At 33.4% G+C, this 8119-nt stretch overlaps 1 long non-coding RNA gene across 1 annotated transcript; it reads left to right on the top strand.

Moving 5' to 3' along the window:
• The first annotated feature begins 4481 nt into the window (after positions 1 to 4481).
• LOC112940455 (uncharacterized) lies at positions 4482 to 7654 on the top strand. Its single transcript, XR_003244652.2, has 4 exons — positions 4482 to 4626; positions 4722 to 4804; positions 6647 to 6775; positions 7404 to 7654. It is a non-coding gene; the product is annotated as an uncharacterized lncRNA (long non-coding RNA).
• The last annotated feature ends 465 nt before the right edge of the window (positions 7655 to 8119 follow it).

Consider the following 8119-nt stretch of genomic DNA (forward strand, 5'->3'; position numbering starts at 1 on the left):
ATGACATTCGGCAAAGTGTTGACTTTAAACAATGTTCTGCATGTCCCTACTATTAGGAAGAATTTAGTTTCTGCTGCACTACTCGTTAAGAACGGGTTTAAGTGTGTCCTAGTTAGTGATAAAGCTGTAATAAGTAAGAATGAAATGTTTATAGGAAAGAGCTACCTCAATGAGGGTCTTTTCAAACTAAATGTAATGGTTATTGACAGTATTAATAAAAATTCTGTTTCTGTTTACTTATTGGAGTTAAGTGATTTATGGCATGCCCGTTTGGGACATGTAAATTACAAAGCCTTGCGAAAATTGGTTAATCTAGAAGTATTGCCTGATTTTAAATGCGATAAGTCGAAATGTGAAATTTGTGTGGAAAGTAAGTTTGTTAAAAATCCTTACAAGTCTGTTGAAAGAAATTCTAAAACTTTAGACTTAATTCACACAGATATATGCGATATGAAGTCAACACCATCTCGTGGTGGGAAAAAGTATTTTATAACTTTTATTAATGATTGCACTCGATTTTGTTATGTATATTTGCTTAATAGTAAGGATGAAGCAATTGATGCATTTAAGCAATACAAAAATGAAGTGGAAAAATTGAATCTAAAGATAAAAATGATTCGGAGTGATAGGGGTGGAGAATATGAATCTCCTTTTGCAGAGATATGTTTGGAATATGGTATTATTCATCAAACTACTGCACCTTATACACCACAGTCAAATGGTTTGGCAGAACAGAAGAACAGAACATTAAAGGAAATGATGAATGCCTTAATGATCAATTCTGGTTCACCGCGAAATCTTTGGGGGGAAGCCATCCTTACAGCTAATAAAATACTCAATAGAGTACCCCATCGAAAAACACAATCAATTCTATATGAGTTGTGGAAAGGAAGAAAACCCAACTTGAAATATTTCAAAGTGTGGGGGTGTTTAGCCAAGGTAGAGGTTCATTTACCTAAGAGGGTTAAAATTGGACCCAAAACAATAGATTGTGTCTTTATTGGGTATGCTGTGAATAGTAAAGCCTGTCGATTTTTGGTTCACAAATTTGATAATCCTGAGATTCATGTTAATACGATAATTGAATCAGATAATGAAGAGATTTTTGAAAACATTTATCCGTATAAAACTGAAAGTGAGTCAACAAGTGAAAGACCTAAACGACCATGAGAAGAATCAATGGAAAATATTCTAACTAGTGAGGAACCTAGGCGAAGTACTCGACAACGAAAATCTGTTTCTTTCGGACCAGATTTTGTAGTACTATTGCTTGAAAATGAGCCTCAAACATTTAAAGCAGCTATGTCTTCATCAGAGTCAACTTATTGGAAAGAAGCAGTCAATAGTGAGATTGAATCAATTTTAAGCAATCACACTTGGGAATTGACTGATCTTCCTCCAGGAAATAAACCTTTAGGATCAAAATGGATCTTTAAAAAGAAAATGAAATCTGATGGGACTATTGACAAATATAAGGCTAGACTGGTAGTCAAAGGGTATAGACAAAAGGAAGGTCTGGACTACTATGACACATACTCTCCAGTAACAAGGATAACATCAATTAGGATGTTAATAGCACTAGCAGCAGTGCATGATCTTAAAATCCACCAAATGGATGTAAAGATAGCCTTCTTAAATGGAGAGTTAGAGGAAGAAATTTACATGGAACAACCTAAAGGGTTTATAGCTCCTGGTAAAGAAAAGAAAGTGTGCAGACTTGTGAAGTCACTTTATGGACTCATGTAAGCACCCAAACAATGGCATGCTAAATTTGATCAAGTAATGTTAGCAAATGGATTCAAGATTAACGAATGTGATAAATGTGTTTACATTAAAAACATTATAAATCATGAAGTCATTGTTTGTTTGTATGTTGATGACATGTTAATAATGAGTAAAGAAATTGACGATATAAATGCTACTAAGCGCATGTTGTCCAGCAAGTTCGATATGAAAGACTTAGGAGTTGCTGATTTGATCTTAGGGGTCAGGATTATCAAAACTCCCTAGGGACTATCATTATCTCAATCTCATTATATTGAAAAAGTATTGGATAAGTTCAATTACTTGAATTTCAATGTAGTCAAAACTCCAATTGATTTAAGTTGTACATTTGAAAAGAATGAAGGTCAAAGTGACTCTCAATTGGAATATGCCAGAGTGTTGAGAAGTTTGATGTATATTATGAATTGCACACGACCAGATATAGCATGTGCCATTAGTAAACTGAGTCGGTACACTAGTAATCTGAATCAAACTCACTGATGGCTATGAAACGTATGTTGGGTTATTTAAAATGGACACAACATTATGCTTTGCATTATAATAAATATCCTGCTGTGATTGAAGGATATAGTGAAGCAAATTGGATCACCGGGTTAAATGATGTAAAATCCACGAGTGGTTATGTATTCATACTTGGTGGAGGAGCTGTCTCTTTGAAATCTTCCAAACAGACATGTATTGCTCGCTCCACAATGGAATCTGAATTCATTGCTTTGGATAAGGCTGGTGAAGAAGCGGAATGGCTCCGGAATTTCCTAGAGGATATTCCATTCTGGCCCAAACCTGTTGGACCAATTTGCATACATTGCGATAGTCAAGCAGCAATAGGTAGGGCATGGAGCGTTATGTACAACGGGAAGTCTCGTCATATACGACGTAGACATAACACCATAAGACAACTGTTCTCTAGTGGAATTATCACAATTGACTATGTAAAGTTAAGCGATAATGTGTCAGATCCACTAACGAAAGGCCTAGTGAGAGAGACAGTTGAAAGATCATCTAAGGGAATGGGTTTATGGCTTAGGACAAGTCAGCATGACGGTAACTCTATCTAGCGGACTGGAGATCCCAAGAGCTTGATTCAAGGAGAAAAACAAAGTTGTGGCTTACGGTTCGACATTGTCAATTAACTCAATCCATTCTCATAATGAAGACAATGTTCAGGAAAAGGTTAAGACTTTAAGGCTTGTTAATGAGGTAATAAAGCTTAAAGTTTTTAATGATTTGCTAAGTTTGGTAGATTTGACCAAATAGTGTATCTACGAGATGACAGGGTTAGAAATCACCTATGTGAGTGTGAAGTGGAAGTCGCTTCAAAGAGAATTTTATGTCAAAAGCCTATTCTCTATACACTCATGAAACCAGGAGGTGTTCATGGCTGAAACGAACACAACCGAAGAATCACAAACAGTAAAGGGTTAATTGTGTGACATATGGTTGTCTAGGTATACACCAAAGTTCAACGGTTCAAAGATATCACATCTACCGATTGACCGAGTATATCCGACATATGTTCACTACGGAAAGTCCAAGGGGAAACCTACTTATCCAGATGCAATTAATCCTTGCTTGTAAAGTACACAATTGTCCGTGTATTCCTATGTTATAACTATTCCCCATCAATGTGGGGATTGTTGGGTATGTAGCAAGAATTGATGGGAAATAGAGGGAAGGAGAGGAATTTGAAAAGTTTAGAACTTGAAAGGTTGGGAACTTGAAAAGTCCTCTAATGCTTTAATAAAAAAAAAAGGCAATAGTCCCTCATTGGTAATGGAAATGAAAATAGGAGAGTTTAAATAAATAAACACTCCTATTAATTATTAAAAGGGTTGGAAAGAGGGACCCCCCTCGCGCCGTCGTCGCTCGCTTCGGCTTCGGCTTTGGCAATCGATCGAGAGATAATTTTTTGGACAAATTTATTTTAATTATTTATTTAATTAATTAAATGGCCAAAAAATTATTTTCAATTAATCAGTTGATAACAGAAATTAACCGAAATCCCGACTCAGATCCGCGCGCGTGACCCGTTTTAAATTCCGTTATATTTAAAAATTCCCGCCACTGTTCTGAAAGGTTGCAACTTTCAGGAACAGTCAATACCATTTGAAAGTTTGCAACCTTTCATTAATGGTTGTGTCAATTCAGCCTTTCAGAATATATTGTTTTTGCCTATAAATACCACTCAGTCTTCAGAATATTTACTGACGAATTTTCTGATCTTCATTCTTCTTAAAAAAGCACATTTTTCTTCGTGTACTTTCCTGCTGTGGATTGATTCGCTGACAGTAGAGTTTTTTGGTATCTATACTCTACTGATTAAGATCATTTTACCCTGTGAGGTTATATTCCAAATCAAACCTCGGATACTAGAGGGGAATAATTTCCTTAAGGGGGCACTGTGAATTCAGTGGACTTGATTTTCTTCCTAAATTATCAAAAAGAGTATTCTAGATTCTGGTAAGTTTTACAGATTAAATTATTTTTACAAATAAATTTATGTTCATCTTATTTACTGGTTCTAAAAATCTCGGTTACTTCGTGTTTCTGAATTATTTATTATAACCAGTGATTTCTGATTTTTTTAACACAGATTGGCAACATTATCTGCTTCTAGATTCGAGGAGCTGGTTTATAATAAATTTGATAATCACCTTTTTCCCTAGTATAAGACTTCTTTTAAAAACTTTCTCGAAGTGAAATGAAATTTGAAAAAAAAGGAACTCTAATGTTTGTAAGCGTTCTGCAGCTGCTCTCTGCACCTCTAAATAAACAAATTCAATCAACTCAACAAGTAGTGGGATACCACCTTCAATGCCATAATCACAAAATATAGATGAAGTAAGCCGAAGAGGTTTTTTTTCCGTACATTCTGCAATAACAATGTTATCAGATAAGAATAATCTAACCTAACAATTTTGATTTTATTGGTTCAGGAGGATGGTGTGTGCCTTTTCAGGAGACTTAAAGGATGAAGAAAAACTCCATCATCAACAATCAATTGTTTGTGTTCTACATGGTAGGTCGATTACTACAACTTGATTTTTAAAATTATTTTTGCCACTTACTATACTGATATACGACTTCTAGAATATTCTACGAACTTTAAAACATGAAGTTTTTCAAAATTGGAGGTGTTACATAAGGTCTATACAGAGTGAAGTGAAGAAGAAAAATGCTTTACAACATACAAAAATATAAGGAAGTATATTCCAATGAAATCTCTTTTCTTAGGGAAGAAATGTGTGAAATGATACAAGTAGTGCACGAGCAAACCTCCTTTACCAGGGTGTGAACATTCGTTGACATGTTGATGCAATTAATGCACCATCTGTAAAAGGGCAAAATCTTCCAAATTCCTCCAACTCAACTCATGCTTCTACTTTGGAAAAGATATTTCTTATTTGATATTGAAAACAAACTTAAATGTCAAAGAACAGTGACTGGCCTTTGATTAAAATAATCATCTATAATCATGTCTTCTAGTGTGTAATTCATTACCAGTAATTCTCCTTCTTTTTTATGGTATTTCATGGAATTTTCATTTTTTGTGAGTTCACAAGTATTTTGGATAGATAGTTTTGACCTTATACAAAGGAAACTACAAAAAAGATTTAGCATAAAACTTTTGCGTTTTACCTTATATTTGTTTCTGTCTTTTGCCTATTTAGCCATATTGCCTTCAATAAATTTATCTACAGAGCACTTTCTACTATATGTTGTATAACACAGAGCACTTTAAAACAATAGATAGAGTGATAATTTAACTACACCTGCGCATCTTAGAATCAATGTTTTGTCAATTTTAAAACTAAATATTCAAAAAATGAAGTGGGCTAGCAACTCATTCCTCCGATTTTTGGTGTCTGGTAAAAAACTTTGTTGTACAAAATGTTGTTGGAGAATGTTCCCCAACTTACTGATGCTATCAGATATTCGTCGTCCTCATGTTATCCCATTTTTCTGTCAATGTATAATAGGAAAGGAACCAAAGCTACAATTACAACATTATTCTTGGTAGTAGGCATTTTCTTCCCGTTAACAAAAGTAAGACTTTTATCTTCAGTAACAATTTCTTTTCTAAAACCTATTATTCTATAAGATAAGAGAAGAGGTAAGGGATCTTTTCTAGAGCGTTATGCAATTGAAAGTTTCACACATATGGTACGATTATTCGCCATATAGAATAAAAATGCAAGAGCTAGATTTTAATACTATAAAAGGAAAAAGAGTAGAAGATAAGATAGATTGATTCCTTTCTTTGGATGAAGCAAAGCTTACAAACTAGAGGTTCGATCTCAAGTTGACATTTTTTTTGCTAACGTATTACTATATAAGATTAGAGATAAGGTAAAGGATTTTATACTAGAGCATTATGCAATTGAAAATGGCCCACACAAGTTGAATTTGTTTTCCTGATTACTCAGTAGTGTTTTTTCTTACAGTTGCTACAGACTAAAATCTGAATCAAACGAAGTGACAAGCCACCCACATGCTCATAAAAGAGAAATGATATTTTCATCATGTTATATGAAAACATATCTTGCAACTTTTTTTTTATTTACATATCCACTATCTCACAAACATATAACTTATATTAAATTTCAAGTTATAAGTTCTTATTTGTACTCTTCTCGTACTTCAGTCATGTATCACTTGTAAATAGCATAACATTGTATTGCTGCTTACATCCTCATTAGTTTTTGATTTTGATGTATCTCAATTCAACTACTTGTTCAGACTCTCTGTGTTTTGAGAAGCTGTATAACTATTATACCATTGAACGGGTTATGACTTTTGAATTATAATTTCTCCTAATTGGTTTATCTAATATAATAAGAATACATTCATTCTTCAATAGGCTTGGCATCTTTGTGATACAGAAGCCGAGAGGGTATTACAAAGGTTAGATACAACATGATGTAGTTTCAGCTCACCCGACATATGAACATAGATAACAGATTATGGACAACTCGAATTAGGATAAAAGGTTAGTTACGTTGTCGAGTGTTATTTTTATTACTTTGTAGTTTCTTGTTGCTTGATTTTCTTTCACTATTTGACATTTTTTGTACTTCGATTATTGTATTACTTTATTGTAGTTATTATTACATTTTAATGTTCTAGATTATGAGAGACAGCCTAATGATATGCCTGAAGTGGACTACGAAATTATGAATGTTTTGTGGCCATTAAATTTTGATTTGTGAACTATAATATGCAATTTGCAATTTGGAACCTGCAATCTTGAACAACAATCTACAATCTGGAATCTGGAACCTGCAATCTGTAATTGTAATTTGTAATCTGCAATAATTTGAAACTATAATCTATAATCTACAATAACTTAAAATCTAGAACTGTAATCTCTAATATGCAATAGTTTGTAATGTGTAATCTGCAATCTGGAACCTGAAATATTGAACTATAATCTGCATTCAGCGATTTGGAATCTTGAACCTACAATGTGGAAATCACGTAATATGTGCTCTACAATAATCTGGAATCTGAAATTTTAATTGGAACTCAAAAAGTCTGCAACCTACAATTTGCAATCTAGAACTTCTTGACTCTTCTATGATGTACTGTTGCAATCTGATTTCTTGTATATTTTTTAGATTTACAGGGAAATGGAGGTGATCAAATTTGAAGGATCGCCACAAGTCAATTTGATCTTATTAAAGTGGATAATGAAGAGTTTTTGAACTATTGTAAAAGTTTGAGTACATTATCTTTGATTTTGTGCAATATATTCATTGCTAGAATTAATTGAACTATTGTAAGAATACTTTTTGTACTATTATTTAGACATATTTAGATTATTAATTTATAGGTATGTGCATGTACACAAGACATGCTATTCTTTGAAGTTTATTGTAAATCTATATATTTGAATTACTTCCTAGCTAATTTAATGCTTGAGAGTATTTATTGCAAAGTAATATTGGTGTTTTTTAATTAAAAGTTGTGGCATATAAATATTTTATCGTCAAAATAGTATTACCACACTTAAAAGTGTAGTCATAGGGCTGTAAATTGTGGTATGCACATGGGCAAGGACTATACTTCAAAGTGTTGTCATACATTAGATAGAAAAGGCAACACTTTAAAATTATTGTCATACATTAGATAGAAAAGACAACACTTTAAAATCGTGGGCAATAAGGAAGCAAAGGCCACACTTGAAAGTGTAGTTGTATGAGATAAAAATGTTGCTATATGAGGTACATAAAAGCGTTGCCATTTTGCCTTTTAGTCTACGCTTTTAAGTGTAATTGATAAGGCAAAGTGTTGCCTAAACTCTAAGGTTACACTTCTTTTGGGCACCCCTGGA

Source organism: Solanum lycopersicum, chromosome 12 (assembly GCF_036512215.1).
Source record: "Solanum lycopersicum chromosome 12, SLM_r2.1".
NCBI lineage: Eukaryota > Viridiplantae > Streptophyta > Magnoliopsida > Solanales > Solanaceae > Solanum > Solanum lycopersicum.